We start from the raw sequence: 16,866 nt of genomic DNA on the forward strand, positions 1-16,866 counted from the left end.
GCCATGTTCTTGCCCACTCACCCAACTTGTCTAAATCACATTGGAGCCTCTTTGCATCCTCCTCACAGCTCACATTCCACCCCAGCTTTGTGTCGTCTGCAAACTTGGAAATGTTACATTTAGTTCCCTCATTCAAATCATTGATATATATTGTGAATAGCTGGGGCCCAAGCACTGATCCCTGCGGTACCCCACTAGTCACTGCCTGCCACCTGAAAAAAGACCCTTTTATTCCTACTCTCTGTTTCCTGTCTGTCAACCAATTCTCAATCCATGCCAATATATTCCCCCCAATCCCATGTGCTTTAATTTTGCACACTAACCTCTTGTGTGGGACCTTATCGAAAGCCTTCTGAAAATCCAAGTACACCACATCCATTGGTTCTCCCCAATCTATTCTACTAGTTAGATCCTCAAAAAACTCCAGTAGATTTGTTAAGCATGATTTCCCTTTCATAAACCCATGCTGACTTTGTCCAATCCCGTTAATGCCTTCCAAGTGTTCTGTTATCACATCTTTTATAATCGACTCTAGCATTTTCCCCACTACTGATGTTAGGCTAACTGGTCTGTAATTCCCTGTTTTTTATCTCCCTCCTTTTTTAAATAGTGGGGTTACATTTGCCACCCTCCAATCTGTAAGAACTGTTCCAGAGTCCATAGAATTTTGGAAGATGACCACCAATGTATCCACTATTTCCAGGGCCACTTCCTTTAGTACTCTGGGATGTAGATTATCAGGTCCTGGGGATTTGTCAGCCTTTAGCCCCATTAATTTCCCGAGCACTATTTTTTTACTATTTCCTTCAGTTCCTCCCTCTCACTAGACCCTTGGTTCCCTAACATTTCTGGGAGGTTATTTGTGTCCTCCTTTGTGACGACAGAACCAAAGTATGTGTTTAATTGTTCTGCCATTTCTTTGTTCCCCATTATAATTTCCCCCATTTCTGACTGTAAGGGACCTACATTTGTCTTCACTAATCTTTTTCTCTTGACATATTTATAGAAGCTTTTACAGTCAGTTTTTATGTTCCCTGCTAGTTTACTCTCATACTCTATTTTTCCCCTCTTAATCAATTCTTTGTCCCCTTCCTTAGTAACTTATTCTATTAGCTGTATCACTCTTTGGATGAAAAAGTTCCACCTGACTTTCCTTCCTACTCCTAATTTCGAGTTTTAACTTGTGTCTCCTGGTACTTGAACCCTTCAACCCTGGTGACAATTCACCTCGATCAATCCTGTCAGTTCCCTTTTTCATCTTGCAAACTTCAATTATGCTACAACACATCTATAGTCTAGATGTCAGGGAAGAATATGCAACACCCTATGGAGTGATTGAATGGCTAGTGACCAAAGCAAAGCAGTAGCAATTGTTGTAAGAGAGAAGCAGGGCTTAGAATACAGAGGAAAAAGCAAACAGAGGAATAGTTCTCTGAACATCCTTTCCAGGAGCCCTCAAAGCAAAGTCCAGCCATCACCATTGTGCCTTGTATCAAATGACAGTGCCATTGGATGGCCAGCTATTTGCCATAATTACTATTGAGTAACTGGCAAAGACCTTTGTTTATCGACCTCTTGTCCTGTGTTTATTGATCACTCGCCCTTTCTTGCCTCTTTCTATGTATTTATTGACTACTTGCCCTGGTTTTTTTATGACTTTTCCTGTGTTCATTGTCTGCTGTTTGTTACCTGTGTGACACTGTAATGAATCCTGTCAACAAAAACGTAAGCTGCATTTAAAATCATTGGAACACACGGTTCAATTGAAAATATACAAACAGAATGGGCAGTAGAGAGTTTAAATCTTGAGCAAATCACATGATTTTCCTCCTTGAACAGCTCAATGTGCAGGATCCTCTGCGAGTTGTCACACACAATCTCTACTTTCAGGGAGTGGAAGCCCTTCTTGTTGAGGGAGTTGAGGGGGTTTTCTATAGGAGCTCGCAAAATACCATCTGTTGCACCTCGCGAAAGCCAACACCCTATCTCATCGCTGTCTTGCTGTGATGCCAAATCGATGAATTCACCAATTGTCCTATAATGTGTGTCCGTCACCTGATGAATCTAGGCCCTACTGCAGCCTGGTTGATTTTACAGAGTTCCCCTATGGCTGTCCAAAATGAGCCTGTGCCATAAAAATGTATATCACCTTCATAGTCACACAGAGAGCAGAGCGGATCTTGGCTGCAGGTGTACGTGCAGTAGGTGTCACAGCTCCTCTATCGCCTCTTTGATGAAGCACCTTCTTTTAATCCACTTTTCTTCAGTAATGCCTTCATAGGGCCTATGTTGCCAGTATATTCTTGGGAGGGGTTAATATCTGCTTCCCCCTTACATGTCACTCGCCATTCCTGCATCTTGTGCTGTTGCTGCTTGTCCAAGGGAATGCCCTTAGTCCAAGGAAATGCCCATAGTCCAAGGGAATGCCCATAGTCCAAGGGAATGCCCATAGTGAACACCTTACTCACTAATAGTCTCATGCTCCCAGAAGCAAGTCCAAGACTGGATAGGCAGAATGAAAGCAAAATTGCTCCAGAAAGTTGTCTCCAGCTGTGGGAATCACTGCTCACACTCTTCAGGCTCACAGACTCCTCACTTGCATCACTATTAGATGTTTCTGGCAGCAGCTGTACCTTATATCTCTTCCAACTTACCTTTAATTTACTCCTGGTGCAAAACCAGGAAATTCGGGGTTGCGTCATCCTTCCTCATTATAATATATGCTAATTAGGCCTGTGGGTCATGGGATGGGGCAAATGACGTTAGAAATTTCAGGAGGATCGATTCTGGAGCAGAAAACCAGCAGAAATGACTTTTGCCTGAATTTACCCCAACTTTAAGCTGGAAAATCAGCATGGAGTTTTTGTGCCAGTGAGAGTAGTGGAAGCAGATTATAGGATGAAGTGAGTGGGGCAGAAGGCCTGGTACTGAGTGAACTACTCAGAGGGAATCTTAGGATCAGAGTGGAAGAGTGGGAAAATGTCTTGGGATTGGATGGATTCCCAGAAGGGATGGGCTGGCATAATGAAAGTAGGCTTCAGGATTGGATGTGGCATTGGGAAAAGGGGTCTGCGCTGTGGCAGTGATATTAGAGTATTGGAGGATGACACAGGATGGGTACAATAAGAGATCAGGTCTCCGAGATGAGTAATATGGAAAGCTTCCTGCTTGGAGCAGAGTACTGAAAGAAGTCTTAGTATTGGCTATGGTGCAGGGTAGGTTTCAGGAAGGTTTTTACTCCCAGTATTTTTCTCGTTTTTAGCATCTCAGATTAGCCTGTAGATGAGGCTTTGCTCACTACAAACTGCAGAGAGCCCAGTATCTGCCCAATATCTAAATAGTTTGCACTGAGTCTAGAGATAGAACAGAAAACTCTCATTACTATTCTAGCTTAGTAGTTATATAATGTGCCCTCAAGTAATGTTCCTCAATTTAGGAAGATAGTAGAGGAAGATTCCATTAGACCATAGCTTAGGCTATGAACTGCCACTGTTACTTGTCTATTTACTGTTTAATAAATCTATTTGGCAATGACATAGTGTAGCTTTACAGTGGTTATAGGCTTGATTACCCTTCCTCATAGGATAGTAAATAACAAACTGTGGTGTTTGCTGTGCTAAATTTCAATGTGACCTGGCTCAGGGTCCCTGAATATGAATCTTGCAACGTGTTTCCTGGTGATGACCCAGAGCAGCTCCCAGGCTATCTCTATCTCTCTGATAGAACCTTGGTTAGACCACACTTGGAGTACTATGCACAGTTCTGGTCCCCATATTACAAAAAGGATGTAGAAGCACTGGAGAAAGTGCAAAAAAGATTTACAAGGATGATACCAGAACTGAGAGGCTATAACAATCAGGAAAGACTGAACAGGCTGGGGCTCTTTTCTCTAGAAAAAAGACTGAGAGGTGACCTGATAGAAGTCTTTTAAATTATGAAGGGGTTCGATAGGGTAGATGTAGAGAAGATGTTTCCACTTGCGGGGGTGACCAGAACTAGGGCCCAGAAATATAAGATAGTTACTAATAAATCCAAGAGAGAATTGAAGAGAAACTTCTTTACCCAGAGAGTGGTTAGAATGTGGAACTCGCTCCCACAAGGAGTAGTTGAGGCGAATAACAAAGATAGATTTAAGGGGAAGCTAGATAAACACGAGGGAGAAAGGAATAGAAGGATATGCTGATAGGGTGAGATGAAGAAGGGTGGGAGGAGGCTCGTGTGGAGCATAAACATCGACATGGACCAGTTTGGCCAAATGGCCTCTTTCTGTGCTCTAAAATTCTATGTAACTAAATGTCCTGAACCTTTAAACCTACTTCATTGTTTAAGATTAAATAAGTAGAGGATCTGTAACAAAGTAAACACAGCACAAAGAAAAGAAGGAATTTCCAGGATTTTCACTCAGATTCTCCTGTGCAGATCCGATACAACCTTTGTAAAAATGACTTTTATCCTGAGATTGATTTCGGTTGGTGAAGCTACAATTACACAGCTGTAGCCCAACCCAAGTGATGGTTTGTGAACCCAGACTGAGGGTATGTTCTCCACACACGTTACCTGGGGAGTCACTGGATTGTAATCATCAGCAGGAGACCTGGCCATTGTAGGGTTAACTCAATGCAAACTCAGGATGGACTCTGTGACCTTCAGGTCTGTATAAATTGCTAAAGGTTTTCAGATGATCGCCTTATCACATTCTCTGATACTCCAGAAGTTTAATTTTATTAAACACCTTCAGTAGCTGCTCCTGTTCTCCTGCTTAGATCAGTTTTAAACAATTCATTAAAACATCAGTGATTAGTCAGAGAGCTTCTCCAGTGAATAGGTGAATCAGACAGATCCTGAAGGAGCCCAGTTACATTCCTGGGCTGTGCTCCCTGAGTTGATGCAACAATTGCCAAGTGTCCCTTGAGAATTCGTGCACCTGATGACCATCCAGTGACCCCAGTATACATTGATCCAGTGAGTCCAGTATACATTGATCCAGTGAGTCCAGTATACATTGATCCAGTGACCCCAGTATACATTGATCCAGTGAGTCCAGTATACATTGATCCAGTGACCCCAGTATACATTGATCCAGTGAGTCCAGTATACATTGATCCAGTGACCCCAGTATACATTGATCGAGTGACCCCAGTATTCATTGATCGAGTGACCCCAGTATACATTGATCGAGTGACCCCAGTATACATTGATCCAGTGAGTCCAGTATACATTGATCCAGTGACCCCAGTATACATTGATCGAGTGACCCCAGTATTCATTGATCGAGTGACCCCAGTATACATTGATCGAGTGACCCCAGTATACATTGATCCAGTGACCCCAGTATACATTGATCCAGTGACCCCAGTATTCATTGATCCAGTGACCCCTGTATACATTGATCGAGTGACCCCAGTATACATTGATCCAGTGACCCCAGTATACATTGATCCAGTGAGTCCAGTATACATTGATCCAGTGACCCCAGTATACATTGATCCAGTGACCCCAGTATATATTGATCGAGTGACCCCAGTATACATTGATCCAGTGACCCCAGTATCCATTGATCCAGTGACCCCAGTATACATTGATCCAGTGACCCCAGTATACATTGACCCAGTGACCCCAGTATACATTGACCCAGTGAGTCCAGTATACATTGACCCAGTGACCCCAGTATACATTGATCCAGTGAGTCCAGTATACATTGACCCAGTGACCCCAGTATACATTGACCCAGTGACCCCAGTATACATTGATCCAGTGAGTCCAGTATACATTGACCCAGTGACCCCAGTATACATTGACCCAGTGACCCCAGTATACATTGACCCAGTGACCCCAGTATACATTGACCCAGTGACCCCAGTATACATTGACCCAGTGAGTCCAGTATACATTGATCCAGTGACCCCAGTTTACATTGACCCAGTGACCCCAGTATACATTGATCCAGTGACCCCAGTATACATTGACCCAGTGACCCCAGTATACATTGACCCAGTGACCCCAGTATATATTGACCCTGGGTGAGGGCGAGACCAGGCCCAGTGGTTGAATTGCCTGTGAACACTCAAAGCCCACACCTTAATAATGACTATTTGTGTGGGAGTGTGCGGTCTCCCCTCCTGGCGAATGCTGTCGAGATACTGACCCAAACAGCTCAGGGAACACCATCCAGTTACTGACCCGTCCCAGTCCTTCAGTGGCATCTAAATAAATAAGCTGATTGGAACTGAACTAACCGAGGTGTTATCAGTGCAGCAATTGGATTTGGTTAGAAGTTTATCCACGGTAGTGTACAGACCTGAGAATCTAACAACCGCACCCAAAACCCAAGCCATCAGCTCCAGGAATAGGCAGTGACTGCAGCCTGCAGTATTTGGGGACTTACTTTGACTTACAGTCGAGACATTTCAACATGAAGGGGACACAACCTCTTAAAAATGTGCAACTTTGCTGTGAAAAGTCGAGGCATCAGGACCTGATCTTCATCAGTTGGTTATTAACCTGAGCTTTTGGACATTCTTATTGAGTGCTTAATGTTCCATCAAAGCAGCTAGACAGTGGGATGGTTACAGAGAAAGAGACAGTTACAGAGATGGACAATTACAGAGAGAGACTGTTACAGAGAGAGAGACTGTTACAGAGAGAGAGAGAGACAGTTACTCAGAGGTGGACAGTTACAGAGAGAGAGAGAGTTACAGAGAGCGAGAGAGAGACAGTTACAGAGAGAGACAGTTACAGAGATGGACAGCTACAGAGATGGACAGTTACAGAGAGAGACAGTTACAGAGAGAGACAGTTACAGAGAGAGACAGTTACACAGAGATGGACAGTTACAGAGAGAGACAGTTACAGAGAGAGAGAGAGAGTTACAGAGAGCGAGAGAGAGACAGTTACAGAGAGAGACAGTTACACAGAGATGGACAGTTACAGCGAGAGCGAGAGAGAGACAGTTACAGAGAGAGACAGTTACACAGAGATGGACAGTTACAGAGAGAGAGAGACAGTTACAGAGAGAGAGAGAGAGTTACAGAGAGAGAGAGTTACAGAGAGAGAGAGACAGTTACAGAGAGAGAGAGTTACAGAGAGAGACAGTTACAGAGAGAGAGAGACAGTTACAGAGAGAGACAGTTACAGAGAGAGACAGTTACACAGAGATGGACAGTTACAGAGAGAGACAGTTACAGAGAGAGAGAGACAGTTACAGAGAGAGAGAGAGAGTTACAGAGAGAGAGAGTTACAGAGAGAGAGAGTTACAGAGAGAGAGAGACAGTTACAGAGAGAGAGAGTTACAGAGAGAGACAGTTACAGAGAGAGAGAGACAGTTACAGAGAGAGACAGTTACAGAGAGAGACAGTTACAGAGAGAGACAGTTACAGAGAGAGACAGTTACACAGAGATGGACAGTTACAGAGAGAGAGGCAGTTACAGAGAGAGAGAGAGACAGTTACAGAGAGAGAGACAGTTACAGAGAGACAGTTACAGAGAGAGAGAGAGAGACAGTTACAGAGAGAGACAGTTACACAGAGAGACAGTTACACAGAGATGGACAGTTACAGAGAGAGAGACAGTTACAGAGAGAGAGACAGTTACAGAGAGAGAGAGAGAGTTACAGAGAGAGACAGTTACAGAGAGAGAGAGACAGTTACAGAGAGAGACAGTTACACAGAGATGGACAGTTACAGAGAGAGAGGCAGTTACAGAGAGAGAGAGAGACAGTTACAGAGAGAGAGACAGTTACAGAGAGACAGTTACAGAGAGAGAGAGAGAGAGAGACAGTTACAGAGAGAGACAGTTACAGAGAGAGACAGTTACACAGAGGGACAGTTACACAGAGATGGACAGTTACAGAGAGAGAGACAGTTACAGAGAGAGAGACAGTTACAGAGAGAGAGAGAGAGTTACAGAGAGAGACAGTTACAGAGAGAGAGAGACAGTTACAGAGAGAGACAGTTACAGAGAGAGACAGTTACACAGAGATGGACAGTTACAGAGAGAGAGGCAGTTACAGAGAGAGAGAGAGACAGTTACAGAGAGAGAGACAGTTACAGAGAGACAGTTACAGAGAGAGAGAGAGAGACAGTTACAGAGAGAGACAGTTACAGAGAGAGACAGTTACACAGAGAGACAGTTACACAGAGATGGACAGTTACAGAGAGAGAGACAGTTACAGAGAGAGAGACAGTTACAGAGAGAGAGACAGTTACAGAGAAAGAGAGAGACAGTTACAGAGAGAGAGACAGTTACAGAGATGGACAGTTACAGAGAGAGACAGTTACAGAGAGAGAGAGAGACAGTTACAGAGAGAGAGAGACAGTTGCACAGAGAGAGAGAGACAGTTACAGAGAGAGAGAGACAGTTACAGAGAGAGAGACAGTTACAGAGAGACAGTTACACAGAGATGGACAGTTACAGAGAGAGACAGTTACAGTTACAGAGAGAGAGACAGTTACAGAGAGAGAGAGAGAGACAGTTACAGAGAGATGGACAGTTACAGAGAGAGAGAGAACGTTACACAGAGAGAGAGAGACAGTTACACACAGAGAGAGAGACAGTTACACAGAGAGAGAGACAGTTACACAGAGAGAGAGACAGTTACACAGAGAGAGAGACAGTTACAGAGAGAGAGACAGTTACAGAGAGATCGACAGTTACAGAGAGAGAGAGAGACAGTTACAGAGAGAGAGAGAGACAGTTACAGAGAGAGAGAGAGAGAGAGAGACAGTTACAGAGAGATGGACAGTTACAGAGAGAGAGAGAGACAGTTACAGAGAGAGAGAGAGACAGTTACAGAGAGAGAGAGAGAGACAGTTACAGAGAGAGAGAGAGAGAGACAGTTACAGAGAGAGAGAGAGAGACAGTTACAGAGAGAGAGAGAGAGACAGTTACAGAGAGAGAGAGAGAGAGAGAGACAGTTACAGATAGAGACAGAGACAGTTACAGAGAGAGAGAGTTACAGAGAGATGGACAGTTACAGAAAGAGAGACAGTTACAGAGAGAGAGAATGGAACACTTCCCATTTCAGGCACCAGTGTCAGCAGCCAGTCTTCGGCCAATTCGATTCACTCCACGTGATATCAAAAAATGGCTGAGTGCACTGGATACAGCAAAGGCGAGGGAACCCAACGACGTCCCGGCTGTAGTGCTGAAGACTTGTGCTCCAGAACTAGCTGCACCTCCAGCCAAGCTGTTCCAGTACAGCTACAACACTGGCATCTACCCGACAATGTGGAAAATTGCCCAGGTATGTCCTGACCACAAAAAGCAGGACAAATCCAATCTGGCCAATTACCGCCCCATCAGTCTACTCTCAATCATCAGCAAAGTGATGGAAGGTGTCATCGACAGTGCTATCAAGCGTCACTTACTCACCAGTAATCTGCTCACAGATGCTCAGTTTGGGTTCCGCCAGGACCACTCGGCTCCAGACCTCATTACAGCCTTGGTCCAAACATGGACAAAAGAGCTGAATTCCAGAGGTGAGGTGAGAGTGACTGCCCTTGACATCAAGGCAGCATTTGACCGAGTGTGGTACCAAGGAGCCCAAGTAAAATTGAAGTCAATGGGAATCAGGGGGAAAACTCTCCAGTGGCTGGAGTCATACCTAGCACAAAGGAAGATGGTAGTGGTTGTTGGAGGCCAATCATCTCAGCCCCAGGACATTGCTGCAGGAGTTCCTCAGGGCAGTGTCCTCGGCCCAACCATCTTCAGCTGCTTCATCAATTACCTTCGCTCCATAAAAAGGTCAGAAATGGGAATATTCGCTGATGATTGCACAGTGTTCAGTTCCATTTGCAACCCATCAAATAATGAAGCAGTCCGAGCCTGCATACAGCAAGACCTGGACAACATCCAGGCTTGGGCTGATAAGTGGCAAGTAACATTCGTGCCAGATAAGTGCCAGGCAATGACCATCTCCAACAAGAAAGAGTCCAACCACATCCCCTTGACATTCAACGGCATTACCATCACCGAATCCCCCACCATCAACATCCTGGGGGTCACCATTGACCAGAAACTTAACTGGACCAGCCATATAAATACTGTGGCTACAAGAGCAGGACAGAGGGGGTTACCTCCTGATTCCCCAAAGCCTTTCCACCATCTACAAAGCACAAGTCAGGAGTGTGATGGAATACTCTCCACTTGCCTGGATGAGTGCAGCTCCAACAACACTCAAGAAGCTCAACACCATCCAGGACAAAGCAGCCCGCTTGATTGGCACCCCATCCACCACCCTAAACATTCACTCCCTTCATCACTGGCGCACCGTGGCTGCAGTGTGTACCATCCACAGGATGCACTGCAGCAACTCACCAAGGCTTCTTCGACAGCACCTCCCAAACCCGCGACCTCTACCACCTAGAAGGACAAGAGCAGCAGGCACATGGGAACAACACCACCTGCACGTTCCCCTCCAAGTCACACACCATCCCGACTTGGAAATATATCGCCGTTCCTTCATTGTCGCTGGGTCAAAATCCTGGAACTCCCTTCATAACAGCACTGTGGAGAACCTTCACCACATGGACTGCAGCGGTTCAAGAAGGCGGCCCACCACCACCTTCTCAAGGGCAATTAGGGATAGGCAATAAATGCCGGCTTCACCAGCGATGCCCACATCCCATGAACGAATAAAAAAAAAAGCATCAAACACTCCCAGGGCAAGTACAGCATAGGTTAGATACAGAGTAAAGCTCCCTCTATACTGTCCCATCGAACACTCCCAGGGCAGTTGGAGTATAATGTGGGGAAATGTGAGGTTATTCACTTTGATAGGAAGAATAGAAAAACAGAATATTTTGTAAATGGTGAGAAACTATTAAATGTTGATGTTCAGAGATATTTGGATGTCCTTGTCCACGAAACACAATAAGTTAACATGCAGGAACCCCAAGCAATTAGGAAGGCAAATGCTTTGTTGGCTTTTATTGCAAGGGGGTTGGAGTACAAGAGTAAGGAAGTCTTACCTGGGGTACTGTGTACAGTTTTGGTCTCCTTACCTAAGGAAGGATATACTTGCCTTAGAGGCGGTGCAACGAAGGTTCACTAGATTGATTCCTGGGATGAGAGGGTTGTCCTATGAGGAGAGATTGTGTAGGATGGGCCTATATTCTCTGGAGTTTAGAAGAATGAGAGATGATCTCTTTGAAAAGCATAAAATTCTTAGAGAACTTAACAGGGTAGATGATGCGAGGCTGTTTCCCCTGGCTGGAAAGTCCAGAACTAGGGGGCATAGTTTCAGGTTAAGGAGTGGGTGATTTCAGACTGAAATGAGGAGGAATTTCTTCACCCAGAGGATTGTGAATCTTTGGAATTCTCTACCCCAGAGGGCTGTGGATGCTGAGTCATTGAATATATTCAAAACTGAGATCGATAGATTTTTGGACTCTAAGAGAATCAAGGGATATGGGGATTGGGCGGGAAAGTGGAGTTGAGGTCAAAGATCAGCCATGATCTGATTGAAAGGCAGAACAGGCTCGAGGGGCCAAAGGCCTAGTCCCGCCCCTAGCTTATTTCTTATGTTCTTATGTTTTAGGTACAGCACGGGTTAGATACAGAGTAAAGCTCCCACTACACTGTCCCATCAAACACTCCCAGGGCAGGTACAGGGGGTTAGATACAGAGTAAAGCTCCCTCTACACTGCCCCTCCAAACACTCCCAAGACAGCTACAGCACGGGTTAGATACAGAGTAAAGCTCCCTCTACACTGTCCCATCAAACACTCCCAGGACAGGCACAGCACGGGTTAGATACAGAGTAAAGCTCCCTCCACACTGTCCCATCAAACACTCCCAGGGCAGGTACAGCACGGGTTAGATACAGAGTAAAGCTCCCTCTGCACTGTCTCATCAAAGACACCCAGGGCAGGTACAGCACGGGTTAGATACAGAGTAAAGCTCCCTCCACACTGTCCCATCAAACACTCCCAGGGCAGGTACAGCACGGGTTAGATACAGAGTAAAGCTCCCTCTAAACTGTCCCATCAAACACTCCCAGGGCAGGTACAGCACGGGTTAGATACAGAGTAAAGCTCCCTCCGCACGGTCCCATCAAACACTCCCGGGGCAAGTACAGCACGGGTTAGATACAGAGAAAAGCTCCATCTACACTGTCCCTCCAAACACTCCCAGGGCAGGTACAGCACGGGTTAGATACAGAGTAAAGCTCCCTCTACACTGTCCCATCAAAGACACCCAGGGCAGGTACAGCACGGGTTAGATACAGAGTAAAGCTCCCTCTACACTGTCCCGTCAAAGACACCTAGGGCAGGTACAGCACGGGTTAGATACAGAGTAAAGCTCCCTCTACACTGTCCCGTCAAAGACACCGAGGGCAGGTACAGCACGGGTTAGATACAGAGTAAATCTCCTTCTACACTGTCCCATCAAACACTCCCAGAGCAGGTACAGCACGGATTAGATGCAGAGTAAATCTCCCCCGACACTGTCCCATCAAACACTCCCAGGGCACGTACAGTGTGGGTTAGAAACAGGGTAAAGCTCCCTCTATACTGTCCCATCAAACACTCCCAGGACAGGTACAGCACGGGTTAGATACAGAGTAAAGCTCCCTCTACACTGTCCCATCAAACACTCCCAGGGCAGGTACTGCACGGGTTAGATACAGAGTAAAGCTCCCTCTACACTGTCCCATCAAACACTCCCAGGACAGGTACAGCACGGGTTAGATACAGAGTAAAGCTCCCTCTACACTGTCCCATCAAACACAACCAGGATAGGTACAGCACGGGTTAGATTCAGAGTAAAGCTCCCTCCACACGGTCCTATCAAACACTCCCGGGGCAAGTACAGCACAGGTTAGATACAGAGTAAAGCTCCCTCTACACTGTCCCATCAAACACTCCCAGGACAGGTACAGCACGGGTTAGATACAGAGTAAAGCTCCCTCTGCACTGTCCCATCAAAGACACCTAGGGCACGTACAGCACGGGTTAGATACAGAGTAAAGCTCCCTCTACACTGCCCCTCCAAACACTCCCAGGGCAGGTACAGCACGGGTTAGATACCGAGTAAAGCTCCTTCTACACGGTCCCATCAAACACTCCCAGGACAGGTACAGCACGGGTTCGATACAGAGTAAAGCTCCCTCTGCACTGTCCCATCAAAGACACCCAGGGCAGGTACAGCACGGGTTAGATACAGAGTAAAGCTCCATCTATACTGTCCCATCAAACACTCCCAGAGCAGGTACAGCACGGGTTAGATACAGAGTAAATCTCCCTCTACACTGTCCCATCAAACACTCCCAGGGCAGGTACAGTGTGGGTTAGAAACAGGGTTGAGCTCCCTCTACACTGTCCCATCAAACACTCCCAGGGCAGGTACAGCACGGGTTAGATACAGAGTAAAGCTCTCTCTACACGGTCCCATCAAACACTCTCAGGGCAGGTACAGCATGGGTTAGATACAGAGTAAAACTCCCTCTACACTGTCCCATCAAACACTCCCAGGGCATGACAGCCATCCGTGGCTAAGTAAAGAAATTAAGGATAGTATCCGACTAAAACCAAGGACATTTAAGGTAGCCAAACTTAGTAGGAGGATAGAAGATTGGGAAGTCTTCAAAAGACAGCAAAAAGTAACGAAAGGATTGATTAAGAAAGGGAAGATAGATTATGAAAATAAATTAGCAAAAAATATAAAAACAGCAAGAGTTTCTACAGTTATGTAAAAAGAAAAAGGGGTGGCTAAGGCAAACATAGGTCCCTTAGAGGATGAGACCGGGAAATTAATGGTGGGAAACATGGAGATGACAAAAATGCTGAACAAATATTTTGTTTCAGTCTTTACGGTAGAGGACACGAAGAATATCCCAACACTGGACAAACAGGGGGCTCTAGGGGGGGGAGGAGCTAAATACGATAAAAATCACTCATGAATTGGTACTCAGTAAATTAATGGGACTCAAGGCGGATAAATCCCCTGGACCTGATGGCTTACATCCCAGGGTCTTGAGGGAAGTGGCAGTTGGGATTGTGGATGCTTTGGTAATAATTTTCCAAAATTCTCTGGACTCGGCAAAGGTCCCGGCAGATTGGAAAACTGCCAATATAACACCCTTATTTAAAAAGGGTAGTAGGCAGAAGGCTGGAAATTATAGACCAGTTAGCCTAACATCTGTGGTGGGTAAAATTTTGGAGTCTATTATTAAGGAGACAGTAGCGGAACATTTGGATAAACATAATTTAATAGGACAAAGTCAGCATGGCTTTACAAAGGGGAAGTCATGTCTGACAAATTTGCTTGAGTTCTTTGAGGACATAACGTACAGGGTGGATAAAGGGGAACCAGTGGACGTAGTGTATTTGGACTTCCAGAAGGCATTCGACAAGGTGCCACATAAAAGATTATTGCTCAAGATAAAGAATCACTGGATTGGGGGTAATATTCTGGCATGGGTGGAGGATTGGTTATCTAACAGGAAGCAGAGAGTTGGGATAAATGGTACATTCTCGGACTGGCAACCAGTAGCCAGTGGTGTTCCGCAGGGATCGGTGCTGGGTCCCCAACTCTTTACAATCTATATTAACGATTTGGAGGAGGGGACCGAGTGTAACATATCAAAATTTGCAGATGATACAAAGATGGGAGGGAAAGTAGAGAGTGAGGAGGACATATAAAACCTACAAGGGGATATAGACAGGCTGGGTGAGTGGGTGGAGATTTGGCAGATGCAATACAATATTGGAAAATGTGAGGTTATGCACTTTGGCAGGAAAAATCAGAGAGCAAGTTATTATCTTAATGGCGATAAACTGGAAAGTACTGCAGTACAAAGGGATCTGGGGGTCCGAGTGCAAGAAAATCAAAAGGTTAGTATGCAGGTGCAGCAGGTGATCAAGAAGGCCAACGGAATGTTGGCTTTTATTGCTCGGGGGATAGAATATAAAAACAGGGAGGTATTGCTGCAGTTATATAAGGTATTGGTGAGACCGCACCTGGAATACTGCATACAGTTTTGGTGTCCATTGTTAAGAAAAGACATACTTGCTCTCGAGGCAGTACAAAGAAGGTTCACTCGGTTAATCCCGGGGATGAGGGGGTGGACCTATGAGGAGAGGTTGAGTAGATTGGGACTTTACTCATTGGAGTTCAGAAGAATGAGAGGCGATCTTATTGAAACATATAAGATTGTGAAGGGGCTTGATCGGGTGGATGCAGTAAGGATGTTCCCAAGGATGGGTGAAACTAGAACTAGGGGGCATAATCTTAGAATAAGGGGCTGCTCTTTCAAAACTGAGATGAGGAGAAACTTCTTCACTCAGAGGGTAGTAGGTCTGTGGAATTTGCTGCCCCAGGAAGCTGTGGAAGCTAAATCATAAATAAATTTAAAACAGAAATAGACAGTTTCCTAGAAGTAATGGGAATTAGGGGTTACGGGGAGCGGGCAGGAAATTGGACATGAATTTAGATTTGAGGTTAGGATCAGATCAGCCATGATCTTATTGAATGGCGGAGCAGGCTCGAGAGGCCGATTGGCCTACTCCTGCTCCTATTTCTTATGTTCTTATGTTCTTAGCACGGGTTAGATGCAGAGTAAAGCTCCCTCTACACTGTCCCATCAAACACTCTCAGGGCAGGTACAGCATGGGTTAGATACAGAGTAAGGCTCCCTCTACACTGTCCCAGCCTCAGAAGAATTTCCCCAGTTCCAACAGTGTGACATTTTTCTCGTTGTTTTGACCTCTCTCAGGTCTTGCTCCTGGCCCAGGAACTGATTGCTGGGAGTAAAAGTCCTACCGACATTCTGAGAGAGAAGAGATTTTCTTCCCATAAGTCAGGCCTCAATTCAACCCCAGATCCTAGTGACAGGCCAGTATGGGATACCTGGCCTTCCCCAGTTCCTATGTCTCGGTGGATTTTAAACTGAGAATCCTGTAATTCATACACTGAGCAATCTGAACATCCAATGCTTGTGCTGCTCCTCCTCAATGGCCAACAATCTATTTTGACCTCACTTTTACTGTAATGCCCCCTCTCTTCAGAGCATGGCCTGTGAGGCACCATTGCCTTGTGATGGATGAAGACACTTTGATCTTGGCCCAGTTGAGAGCCTCTGCTCAAGCTGCTCTGTAACTGGAGTATGTAAACTCTCCCACACCACCTTTATCCTTCTGGCAGAACTGGCTCCCTTTGATAGCCCCTGAGAGGGAGAAGCTGGATTCTAAAGTGAATGGGATGGAAGATTTAGTGAATTCAGTGCCAATCGTCATTGATTAAGTATGTTACATTTCAATTAATTCATTCCCCAGTGATGCAGGGATCTAATTATCATGGGTCCTGCCTGTGGCTGACTGCGCTATTCGTTGGCTGCACACCTGTTTAGGGGGACAGGAAGACAGGCATCTCTGACGCCACGTAAAGGGAGCCAGCACCTCTTATATGGCGTGGGGATTGCACTGTGGCTGCAGACAGCAGGGAAACACTGTGAAAGCTCTAAAATGGCTGGAAGAGGTCCAGACGGGCACCTAGACTTTCCAATGCAGTGTTGGAGGTCCTGGTCTGGACTATGGGTAGGAAGAGGGAGATCCTGTTTCCTGGGGTCATGAAGAATCCATCGGGAAGCGGTCGCTGAGAAGGTCAATGCAAGGATCTTAGCTCCCAGCACATGGTTGCAATGCAGGAAAAAGTTCAATAACTTCACCAGAGTTGTCAAGGTAAGAATCTTACCTCCAGCCTCACTACTGTCTGCTCACACTCGCACCACCTCCAGCCTCACTACTGTCTGCTCACACCCGCACCATCTCCAGCCTCGCTACTATCTGCTCACACCCGCACCATCTCCAGCCTCGCTACTATCTGCTCACACTCGCATCATCTCCAGCCTCGCTACTATCTGCTCAC

At 45.7% G+C, this 16,866-nt stretch overlaps 1 protein-coding gene and 1 long non-coding RNA gene across 2 annotated transcripts in view; one reads left to right on the forward strand and one right to left on the reverse strand.

The window, feature by feature from the left end:
- LOC137303908 (pro-neuregulin-3, membrane-bound isoform-like) overlaps positions 1–16,866 on the forward strand; it is a 578,922-nt gene that overhangs the window by 163,755 nt on the left and 398,301 nt on the right. The window lies entirely within an intron of this gene.
- Positions 1–16,866, reverse strand: part of LOC137303995 (uncharacterized) — a 69,645-nt gene that overhangs the window by 6,056 nt on the left and 46,723 nt on the right. The window lies entirely within an intron of this gene.

Source organism: Heptranchias perlo, chromosome 36 (assembly GCF_035084215.1).
Source record: "Heptranchias perlo isolate sHepPer1 chromosome 36, sHepPer1.hap1, whole genome shotgun sequence".
Taxonomy (NCBI): domain Eukaryota; kingdom Metazoa; phylum Chordata; class Chondrichthyes; order Hexanchiformes; family Hexanchidae; genus Heptranchias; species Heptranchias perlo.